This window comes from Physeter macrocephalus, chromosome 7 (genome assembly GCF_002837175.3).
Source record: "Physeter macrocephalus isolate SW-GA chromosome 7, ASM283717v5, whole genome shotgun sequence".
NCBI lineage: Eukaryota > Metazoa > Chordata > Mammalia > Artiodactyla > Physeteridae > Physeter > Physeter macrocephalus.
Window position 1 is genome coordinate 5,800,205 of NC_041220.1, and position 12,575 is coordinate 5,812,779.

Sequence of the window (12,575 nt, forward strand, 5' to 3'; positions counted from 1 at the left end):
ATAGATAGCTAGTGGGGAGCAGCCGCATAGCACAGGGAGATCAGCTTGGTGCTTTGTGACCACCTAGAGGGGTGGGATAGGGAGGTTGGGAGGGAGGGACATGCAAGAGGGAGGAGATATGGGGACATATGTATATGTGTAACTGATTCACTTTGTTATTATAAAGCAGAAACTGACACACCATTGTAAAGCAATTATACTCTAATAAAGATGTTAAATAAATAAATAAATAAAATAAAATTTTTAAAGTGGTAAGGGGGATGGACAGAGGTTTTTTTTGTCTTTTTCAAAAAAATAGTATTTTTCTCTGAATCAAACTATTTTTTTTTCCCCGTATGACATAACTGCTTTTGGCAGTAGGATTTAGAGTACTTACGTTATTCAGTAGATTCAAATTTGAGGGATTTTGATTTGTTTATGCATTCTCTGTAATCTAATGTCTAATCGTTTGGGAAAACAAAATAAGAGTGTTAAAGTATTGCCTTAGGAACAAAATGCAGAATTTGATATGGGGAAGGAAACTTTGCTATCATGCCTATGAATGAAATGAATGTTAAGGGAAAGCAAATCCCCAACATTAACAAATGTTTCAGAGGAGTCAATTATCCTAAGAGTTTCACCTGGAGTATCCCCACTGCATCTCACTCCACCCTAGAAAACTACTATAGGTCTTTCAAGAAATAGCCCCAGTCACCTCATTTGTGAAAACTTCCCTGCCAATCTCACATGAACTTGACTGTTCTCTGCTGCAACTTCTATGTATCTCCCTTAGAAGACTTTTTACCTTGCACTGTGGTTATCAGTTTAAGAAAGGCTATCATCCTCATATAGGTATTGAAGGAAGTACACTGAACTGGTTCTGTCACAATTTAACATGTTTCTTAACTTCCACAGACCTCTCTTTGCTCTTTTCTGGGTGAGGGAGGTGCCTACACGATCACTAGTGCCTTTTTTCCTTTCTGGTATCCTGCAATTCAATGAGATGGAGAAACGGACTTCCAGACTACCTTGTGTCATGCTGTAAAACCTAAGTGAAACCAATTGCCTTACTTGGACCCCATATGTAAAAAGAAATTTATGAGCTTATAAAGTCTAGCACCTGTACCAGATTATTCCTACTGAGTAGATTTATTGATCAGGAGAAGATACAGGGAAGAACAGGTTTGCAAGAGAAAATTATGATTTTGTGTGTGTGTGTGATGCCTTTTGTAGTCCTATTGGAGATGTTAAATAGGCACTGGGATATTGAACCAGGAGTTGGCAAAGAGGTATAGGCTGGAGATACCTGTTTGGGGTTATGAAAATTTATATGTCTTTTACTCTAGGTAGGAAATGGGAAGAAGTTAGAGAGGAGAAAAGGTCCAAAGACTAAGCCCTCAGGCAAGTTTAGTTGAAACAGAAGATTAAGTGCTGCTAGGAGGTGGAGGAAATGAAAAGAGTAAACTGGCAATTTTAGAAAAATGATAGATGGGCATTTTCATTGGAATGGAAGGACTAGAACCCACAGCTCTTATTATCTGACAGGCTGTATTTTCACCCGTTTGCTTGTGTGTACTCTGTATCCAACCAGAAGTTGTCTCATAAAGACAGGACTTTGTTAACCATATGTGTGACTCAGAGCAGTACATGGCACACAGCATAAGCTTAATAAATAATTTTGATTGATTAATAATTAATGGTGATAAGTAATTAATTTGAAATTATAGCTGTACATAAAAGGATTCTTAATATTCTTCATGTGCTCAAAAATAGTCATTAATACTGACTATGAAATTAATCTAGAAGTCAAATTGCATGTTTCACAAAAAGCTTTTCTTTTCCCCCTGGATCAAAACCTTTGAGCTTGGTTTTCAATGAGAAGTTCCTTTGAAAAAGCCTCTCTTGTCAAAGACAGACAACCTTTTCATTCTTTGGCTCATATGAAATTGGAGCGGCCAGCCAGATTCTCTTACATTCCTCAGTCTTGTCTGTTGCAGCAACTGTTTTCATCTCTTGACCCACTTTACCATGACATCCACCACTGTGAACTCTGAGGTTGAGTTTTTTTTTTTGTTGTTGTTGTTGTTGTTTTTTGTGGTATGCGGGCCTCCCTCTGCTGCGGCCTCTCCCGTTGCGGAGCACAGGCTCCGGACGCGCAGGCCCAGCGGCCACGGCTCACGGGCCCAGCCGCTCCGCGGCATGTGGGATCCTCCCAGACCGGGGCGCGAACCCGGTTCCCCCGCATCGGCAGGCGGACGCGCAACCACTGCGCCACCAGGGAAGCCCTGAGGTTGAGTTTTAATTTGACATTTCTCTTAGAAGGAAATATTATCCAAAGAACCCAGTTTTATTATGGGCAGTGGATTCTTCCCATCAGGGAGGTGGATTCTCTCCAACCAGCAGTGAATTCTCCGCATCAGAGCAATGGATTCTCCCAATAAATGTACTATGTTCAAATACTCATCCTAATAAGTATCATTTGAATACAAAACAAAACCAAAACAGCTAGAAAACAGCTAAGAGTTGTATAATCATAGGGGAGAGCAGCAAAGGATAATCAGATCATGTATACCCAGCTAGACATACTGGGATAATGCCTACGATGTATTTATAATTATCCAAAAACATATCCTGATAGGTATTATTGCTCATATTGAATTAGTATATAAATAAAGGGAAACTTCTCAAGATAAAGTGTCCAAGAATGACTCTGATCAAATTTGACCCATGGGTCTGTTATATAATTCTACTTTTAAGACACACATAATGTTGCAGATATAATGGGGTAGCCTATATGAGAAGTAGCCATAGAGAAAAAAAAGAAAACAAACTAATTATTCAGACTTCATACTACTGGAAGAGGGAATCCTTCACTTCCATTTGCTTTAAATCAATGTAAATGAAGACTTAAGATAAACAAATGCAGCTATAATGTGAGAGCAGTAGCTATGTGACTTCTGTGTCCAGATTGCATGGGTAAGGGTGGTTCAAATCTATATGGAAACACTAGCAAACATGGAACTTTATTCTTAATCCTATGGTTCATATTGTGAAAGTATCTAAAACTTTTAAGTGTAATACTCTATGTTGACAAATTCTAACATGGGCAATACACTTTTTTTAAACATCTGGGATAAGAATAGAATGATAAGTGTTAAATAATGAGAATTATAACCATTAAATTAATTTCACTCTTTCAAGGAAGGTGGAACTTGTAATGACATCTGAGTCATTAATTCAGATGAACAAAAACTGTAGAGATTCTAATCAATTATACCTTTCAGTAGCCAGCTTAATTTGAAGCTGAAAGAAGCTAAATATAGATAAAATATATTCTTTGCCATTTTAGGACTGCAGTCTAAAATGTACAATAATTTAAGCTTGCACTAGGAGAAAATATTCACACTGAAGTCCATTTAATTAAAAAATGTGTGTTACTCTGCTTTAAGCAAATGAAAGTCTCACATTATGAAAAGCATGCTAGGTGGTATATATTGTTTTCCAAAACCATCTTTGCTTTACAAAACTATTTATACTCAGTTATATTAACTATTCTGGTGCACGAAAAAGAAAACATTTTTTAAATAAGATATTCAAGTACAACATGCAACAGATAACAGAACTGAAAAACATAGTGGAGACCTAGTGTAACCATTTCTTTTTATTTGTGATGAACATGAGAACCGGTTAGAATAAGGTTTGCCTATGAGGAAAGTAGAAGTGGGCGGGGATACAGCTGTCCTGATTCCAGGTACACAGGTATTATTTCTTCTAATACTATAACACACCCGGTAGAATCCATTCGCTACGGAAGAAAAGGACACACAGGTATCATTGAGGTTTTGTTTAGAAACGGCATCTCTGTGAACCCCAGCATCCTTGTATTTGCTACTTGCTAGAGTTTCCAGAAGCCAGCTGGTAGGCCACCAGAGTCACCATCTCTAGAGAATCGTATTGTTTGAATAGAATGTTTGGAAAACCTTTCTCTTGTTCCTTTGTTCTGCACAATAATCTTCGCTGCACAATAATGTAGTTGTGGTTAAAGTTATACATAGATGGTTACAGCTGTCCTCATATAACTGCAATTACACAGTAGTTTCATATACACAACATATACCATATATATATACACACACACATATATATATACATATATTGTGGTTTATGTAGTTATATAACTATGTGGATGTCCATAGGTATACATAGGTGGCTATAAATAATACAGGATACATAGATTTATAAAGAATGAACCTTGCATCTAGCTGACTTAACCCAGGAAATGTTGTAAATTGTATAACTTTACAGTAGGCTGAACTTCCAACTGTATACACCAGCACCTCAAATTTAGGCAGGAAAAAAAAAAATACAACCTTCAGTGACTCATATTCAATCTCCCAAAAGAAGTCCCTGGACTTTATAATACATTTATGATTCAGTAGTCAAAAAGTGTATTTTGCGTAGCCTGAAGTTAAATTAATTCCCTATGTTCATTTTTATGATGACCTCGGTAGACAATACTTAAAAAAATAAACTTTATTCACTTCGTTGTGTTCAGCTTATTAAATCATGGACTGTCAGTTTCTTCTTCACAGTGAATAATCTCAGTTACTTAGAGAAAATTTGATCATAATATTCTGGATTAAATATCTTAGTATGTGCACATAATGGATCACCAGTATCACCTTGCTGAGAGCTGTGGTCCATAACATGGTGAAACATGACAGGTCACAATCCTGTTCTAACACGGCCAAGGTGATGGGACCCAGCTCATCTGCTCTTAGCTTTTCTCTACTCTATGCCCACCCGTCTTATGTGTGACTAGTTCAAAAATAAGAAGCCACTACAATATCATTCCTCTATTTTTCATGTAATTTATTACACGTTAAATTTCTGAATTTTAGTTCATTTTCCCAGAAGTCTGACATCAAACAGGCACTTTTTCTTCTGGTGGATGATGAACTGAAGGTATTTATTTCTACAAACCTTACAACAGTCCTTTCAATACTGAACAGCAGCACGCTATAGTGGAAATAACAGGAGGCTAAAAGTCGAAAGAGATGGATTCTATTTGTGGCTGTGTTTATAAACTATTTTTTTAACACTGCTTTAGAGTTCTCAACCCAGGGTGTCTCCCCACTAGTCCACTGAAACTGCCTCCGGAAGTGAGGTCTTTATTGACATTTTCACTTCCATCACACAATATTGTCATGATTTCATTTCACATGTCTAGCCATCCTTCTGCAGTCCCTTTCCCCACTTTTCTTTATTCACCTGATCTACTCACCTGATTCATAAAAGAAAAACTTAATCAGAATAATAAAGTTCACTTTCCCTTTTTATTTTTATTTTCACTAATATATCCAAAATATTAAGGAACAACATCTGTATGTCATGGACATATAAACTGAAATTTATAAAAAATACTTTCATTCTTTTCAAAGCAAGTACCAGCTGGAAGGGTCATGCAAATTAAAACTAACCAACCACAACGATCTTGGTTTTTCTCTTTTTTCTCCGAAACACAATGGATGTAACTTATTGCACATTGCAAAATGTTACCTAAAGATTAGCAATTGCCTATATGTTTGGTGTGAAAGACCTATTCTCCTACTTTGTATCTAAGCAGTAATAAGTTTGACTGATATGCTATGAAAAAATGATGCTTTAAAAGTTTAAAAATAATAATATATTATATGACCTTGAAGATATTGCCCTGGTTCAAGAGAAGAGAACATCATTATAGGCTCTGTCTTCTGAATTCATTGCCTTCTACCTTGATAGGCACTTAAAATGTAAATTAAGGAAGAATACAGCTCTTAGGATTGACTATGCCTAAAACCCCAAAGGTACTATGTTACAGATTTTATTTGCTATTAAAAGAAATCATTGCAATTTTGTCAATGTCAGACATTTTAAATTCAACCTATTCCATACCAAGCTTTCTAGCAGCCTATGTTCCTTAAATCTGGGACTACACTTAGTATACAAGGAAAAAAATCTGTCAGTTTAGCAATGAAGTGCTGCACAAGGAACAACTTAATTTCCTCTGTATTTAAAGCTAAAATGCCATGGGGAAAACGTGCCCGTTCATTCAGGTCAGCTGAGTCTCAAAGATATCCTAGTTCATATTCAGGGAAGTATGGGGAGAGTCCAAGGTTAGAGCCCCGAATCAGTTGTAGAAGTCACTGGGACCCAGGATATTTGCCAGGATGACCTCATGCCTCCCCAGAAGGAGAGATCTGAGCATTTTCTCAGAATCAAAACATCCATGTTTTCATGGGAGATATGAAAAGCAGAGAGCAAACTGGGCATATCGACCAACTTCAGCTGAGTCAACTGAAGATGAGCACATTCTTAGTGATCTGAACCCAAGCAGACAAGGGTAGTGGAAACTTTCCAAGAAACTCTTAACAGGAATTAACAAGAACTGTAGTAGCTAGTTATGTGGTCAGTGGTGACCAGTGATCAAAACAAAAGTCATGGGGCTTCCCTGGTGGCGCAGTGGTTGAGAGTCCACCTGCCAATGCAGGGGACACGGGTTCGAGCCCTGGTCTGGGAGGATCCCACATGCCGCGGAGCAACTGGGCCCGTGAGCCACAATTACTGAGCCTGCGCGTCTGGAGCCTGCGCTCCGCAACAAGAGAGGCCGCGATAGTGAGAGGCCCGCGCACCGCGATGAAGAGTGGCCCCCGCTTGCCACAAATGGAGAAAGCCCTCACACAGAAACGAAGACCCAACACAGCCATAAATAAATAAAAATTAAAAGAAAAAAAAAAGTCATTAGCAAAAACACAGCGAAAGTCAAGTTGGTTTTCAGCAAGTGACATAAGAGAGCTTGCATTTTATTTTATACCAGTATTTTTCAAAATTCAAAAATAAACATCTGTAAAAGCTTTTATTTTTTTATATATGTACACATTATTTTTTAATATTCTTTTCACTATGTTTTATCACGTTTTTATCATGTTTTTAACCATATTGACTATGGTTCTCTATGCTATACAGTAGGACCTTGTTGTTAACCCATCCTATATGTAATAGTTTGCGTCTGCTGACCCCAAACTCCCAATTCATCCCTCTCCTACCGCCCTCCCCTTTGGCAACCGTGAGTCTGTTCTCTATGTCTGTGCGTAGCTTGAATTTTTTTAAAACACATTTTATCAGATTGGGAAAGAAAGAAGCCTGAAAAAAGATGAAAAACAAAATCAGTAATTTAATGCTTTATAATATAATAATAAAAAGTACTTTTTGGATATTTCATCCAGGCACAAGTATACCATGTGCTTTCACATTTTTGATAACAATCTATCAACACAAAATCCACTAATTTAGGTAGACCAGATATGTGAGTCCAGTCAATATATCCATAAAAATTTACTAGATTATACAATCTAGAAGCAAATACTTCTAGGAGAAAATAAAGGCAAAGCACAGGTACCAGTGTGCTCTCTGAGAATCTCACATTTGAGGTATTTGGGGATGAGTCCTTCTCATTAGATTTAAGAGCAAATACTACATGGTATTGAACTACATGGAATTGGAACTAAATTGCAACTCCATCAGGATGCTGCCTTAATCTGAAGGCAGCTAACAAAACTTTAGCAGCATCATACAGCCCACAGATGGCCTGCTTCAGGACCCTTGTAATTCTGCAAAATCCGCAATAACCCTGACAACCATTTTTAATTACATTCTATTTTTATTTAATTTTTAATTATACTGTATATATTTTTATTTAATTCACTGAATTCTTTAATGGACTGTGACAATGTTTAAAAAAAAACCTTCCCTTAATAAAAATATTTGCACCTAATTTTTTTCTCTTTAGTTTTTTATTTGTTCTGGAAATAATTGGGGGTTACAAGATTTTATTTTATTTTACTTGCATTTTAATGTTATTTTTAGTCTACTTTTATTCTATTTAACTACAGTTTTTTAGAAAATTTACTGGATTTGTTTTTTCTTTTTTCTTTTTTTTTTTTTTGGCCTCACCAAAAAAAAAAATGTGGGATCTTAGTTCCCTGACCTGAGACAACGCATGCTCCCTACAGTGGAAGGGCAGACTCCTAAGCAGTGGACCACCAGGGAAGTCCCTATTGGATTTATAATTCTATCTTGGTTAAATGTTGGGATTCCCTGTACATGTAATTATGTTTTTTAATTCGCTATTTGCTTCCATTAACTTATCTATACCTAGGCAGTTATCACAGATTGTAATTACTAGAGTTTGATAATAATTCTTGATATTCAGTGAAGAAAACCCTTGGTCTTTTTCTCTTCCATATCCATTTTAGAATGAGCACATAAAGTTCTTTGTCAGAGCTTGTTGTGATGCATATTTAAATTGCATTTCGTTTTAATCCTTCAGTGCAATTTACTTTAGGTGTTTAATATATAAGCAGCATATGAAATATGAAATATTTAAGCCATTATGAAAATCTGTCTTTTATAGGTTAATATAACTTTGTTACATTTATTAAGATTGCAGATATATTTTAACATATTTAACATATTTCTGCATTAGTTTTATTTTTTTCTCGTGTGTATTGTTGTTTTTTAACCATTTACTACCTTTGATTTTTTTTGTTTCCTTTCTTACATTCTATTGGATTGATGTATTTTCAATACATTCTCTTTTTTCTCACGTAGAAGCTGAAAATATGTTTTAATGTCTAGTACATTGAATAGATGATCTTTCTTCTGAACAAGAAACAATTTTGAGATTTAAACATGTTTTGAAAACATAAGATCTTACATGAAATTAACAAGAATAATAGTTTTACCTTTAAAAGACAATCAATTATTATATTTAAAGTAAAAAGTTATATTTAAATTCTGTTTTGTCATTTTTTTCTTACACACCATACATTTCTAATGGTTTACTTTTATGTTGAAGTAAACATTTCTATAGTTTTTCAGTGTGAGTCACAAAGAAGCAAATTCTGTTGTTTTTTGTGTCTTAAAATGTCTTTGTCTTGGTTTTACTGTTAAATCATATTTTAGAGAAGTTAATAATTCTAGGTTGGTAGTTTCCTCTCCAACACTTTCAAATGTCTGTGGCATGTACTGTTTTGATGAGAAGCCATCTGTTAATCTATTTGTCACACTTTTGTAGGTAATGTGTTCTTCCTTGGTAGCTTTTAATACTCTCCTTGTTGTTGTTTTTTTTCTTTTCTCTTCTAGCACTTTCTTCTTGGTGAATTTCTCAGTAATATTTTACAATTCATCATTTCTTTCTTTTTGTGTATAATCTAATGTGTAATCTGTCCACTTAATTTTTTTTAATTGAAGTATAGTTGATTTCCAATTTTGTGTTAGTTTCTGGTGTACAGCAAAGTGATTCAGTTATACATAAATATATGCATATATATATATTCTTTTTCATATTCTTTTCCATATGGTTTATTACAGGATACTGAATATAGTTCTGTGTGCTATACAATAGGACCTTGTAGTTTATCCATTTAACTTTTATTTAAATGTCCATAGGTATTTTGTCAAGATTTCAAATAGTTTAGCCTTTAAAAAATATCAAATTATTTTTATTTAATTTATTCTGACCTCATTTCATAAAGTCTTCTTATTTTGGGACATTAAACCTTCTTTTACTTATTTGATGATCCTAAATATATTAATTTAAATTTTTTTCAATTTCTTCTGGAACATATCTTCAATTACATATTTGCTTATTTATTTGTAGCATCAAATAAATGTGTGTGGGGGGCGGTGCTTAAGGTAGGGTGGGTGTTTGTCTGTGTTTCACCTTACCTCCCTGGTCTTATATTGGCAGCTTTGGACTTCTGCCATATTACTCTGCTGAAAGCATTGCAGAGTCAAGCTTGAGGCTAGCTTGCCTGATCACAAGAATTTTTTTTTTTTTTTTAAGTAACCATCTCTCTCTACATAATACTTTATATAAGTTGCAGCAATGACCAGCCTTTTTTCTCCATCTCAGATCAATACTATTCCAGTCCCTGGATTCAGTTTGGTTCTGGCACCTCCCAGGAATTTTACAGAAAGTTATCTTTCCCATTAACCCCAAGTAACTAATTCTCCAGGCAGGCTTACCTGCTTCTCTGTGTATCCTTGGCTCTTGTCACCAACTCCTCCTGCTTTCCTGCAAAGTCATGCCTCTTAGATTTCCCTTTTTATGTTTTATCTATTATTATTATATGTTTTATGCTTAGGAATATCCTAAAAGGACAAATAGGGAAATAAGTTTTATTTTGCTTTGCTCTGGGATTGTACTGTCAGGGCTGTGCTCACACTATAGCTCATCCAAGTTATTGGACCAAATATTAACTAGTTATCAGGGAGATCAAAAAAAAATAAACTTGTGTTAAGAATTCAAAAAAAAGTGGACCTCACGGAAATGCCATTTGCTGGTCATTTAGTGAGTATATAATTGCTTTTTGAGTTTAGTTAGATAAATTAATAGAATTTTCATGAACTTTTTCCATGATAAAAGTTAAGTGGACAATGTTTTTGTATCTATAAGCTCCTTAAAGTACAAATGTGGATACAAAATGCTAAAATATATACTATTAAGATATAACTTGGCCTTCATTGTAAAAATCTGGAGAAAAGTAGAAAATGTCAACCTGAACATGGGGTCTTTTAGTAATATTACTCAAAAGTAGACATATTATTATTCAGTTCATAAACTAATTTTCTCTTGGGTGGAGAAAATTGATAATATTTGAAAGTCATTAATCTATTGGATTTACAACCATGGAACTATTTCAAATGATGTACTGAGAATATTTTTTTACATTAAAAAGTATACATCCATCTTTTCATAGTGATTTTCAGAAACTACAGAGCAAGTAATTAATATGTTAAATTTAATTTAATGCCAACATAAATTCAATGAAACATGAATTTTATTAAATTTGGTAAAAAAAAAATTTTATATTTGAAAAACCTCTTAGAATTTATGTAGTCCAAAGTCACTTCTCCAAGGATGAGGAACAAAAATCAGTATAATGAGCTGAAATCTGATGGTACTTAGCTAATAGCTTCTAGCAATACATCTAGAATATTTCTAGACACATATGTAGGAATATGTCTAGACACAAAATTTCCTAATTTTCTTTCTAAGTTTTTACTGAAGTTTTTAATTGAATACATCCATATGATTATCCTACTATTATAAAATATGTAGGAAAAAGATGTCTAGAATAAGACAATAGGAAAAAACTACCAGTATTTTCTTGGTCCTGCTCTAACAATGTGTTTGGTTATTTAGCATGCATACTTCTGTAACAGTGTTTGTAAATGGCAACTTTTCTCATTGTGAAAATGACTTTATGTACAAGAGATCTGTCACATCGTGGCAGTGTGTTATCCCCAGGTTAAATTTAACTTTGATACCGCATTGCTTGACACTTTATGTTTAACTAATTGATTTGTTTTGTGGAAATCCACATCTTATATGAAGTAGAATGCTTTGAATATTGTAGTGTAAATTATTTTCTTTTGTATTTTAAGTTTTAAGAAAATTTCTTTCAGGGAACACAGCTGGAATTTAATATTTCCAAATAAAATCTGCAAGTTTTAATATTCTTTACAAAAATAATAAGTGAAAAAATAACCACTTTGATGGTAAAGTTGATGTTATATAGTGAATTCTTAATTAAAACCTAATAATCAAAAATCATTTAATAATCAAAAATATCAAGATAACATTATTTACATTCTTCCCCTGAGAAGAACAAAATGCTCTATTATTGTGAAAACTTTCAAAATTGGCACTGAGCTGTATCATGGAAGTATTATATTAATAAAGAAGGTGTATCTCAGCTCCATGTTGAAAACAAAATAGAATGAAAACAAAACAAAAACCCTGTTATATTTGACTCAAATATTAATTTAATGCAAAGTAAATAATCCATTTTTATATGAAAAGCTTAGGCAAATGCTAAATTTAAATAAATAATGAAACACATTTTTTCAAATTTTATACCTTTAGAGATAGTACTCAGAAATACATCTGCTATGAAGGGAAGAGAGGAAGAACCTATTCTAACAAAACCATCAAATTCTTTTAGATTTACTCATCACAAGATTTAAAATGTGTCATTTTTTAAGAGGCAACATGGTAGCACTATAAATATATTTTACAAAGACAATACAGTGAGATTACCAATATGAAGCAATAGAGTTCTAAGGACCTAGAGGCATAAAATCCACAAAGGTATTGAACATTTTTCATTTTCTGAAATCACCCTGCCATTTTAAGCAACAAACTGAAGGTCTTGTAAAAATGACTTTATTCTGCTATCCCTGAACACTTGACAAAGAGTTTAGGGAAAATCGTCTGTGTCTGGTCTTTGAAAAACTCTCACTTTCTTTCCTGTTTTCACTGCCTATATGAGTTCACTCTTAGGAAGGAGGAGTATTCCGAGATTCATGAGTTCAGAACCACCTGTATAAAATGTTCCATCTCAACTACAAATTCACCCCTCATCAAGTGCACAATAAATAGGTTCATGGATTGGAAAATTAGAGTCTTTTAAAATGAGCTCCATCAAGCCTGAACACTGTAAGCACTTTCTATGCAACTGATTAAGAAAGGGTATGAGCAAAATATCTAA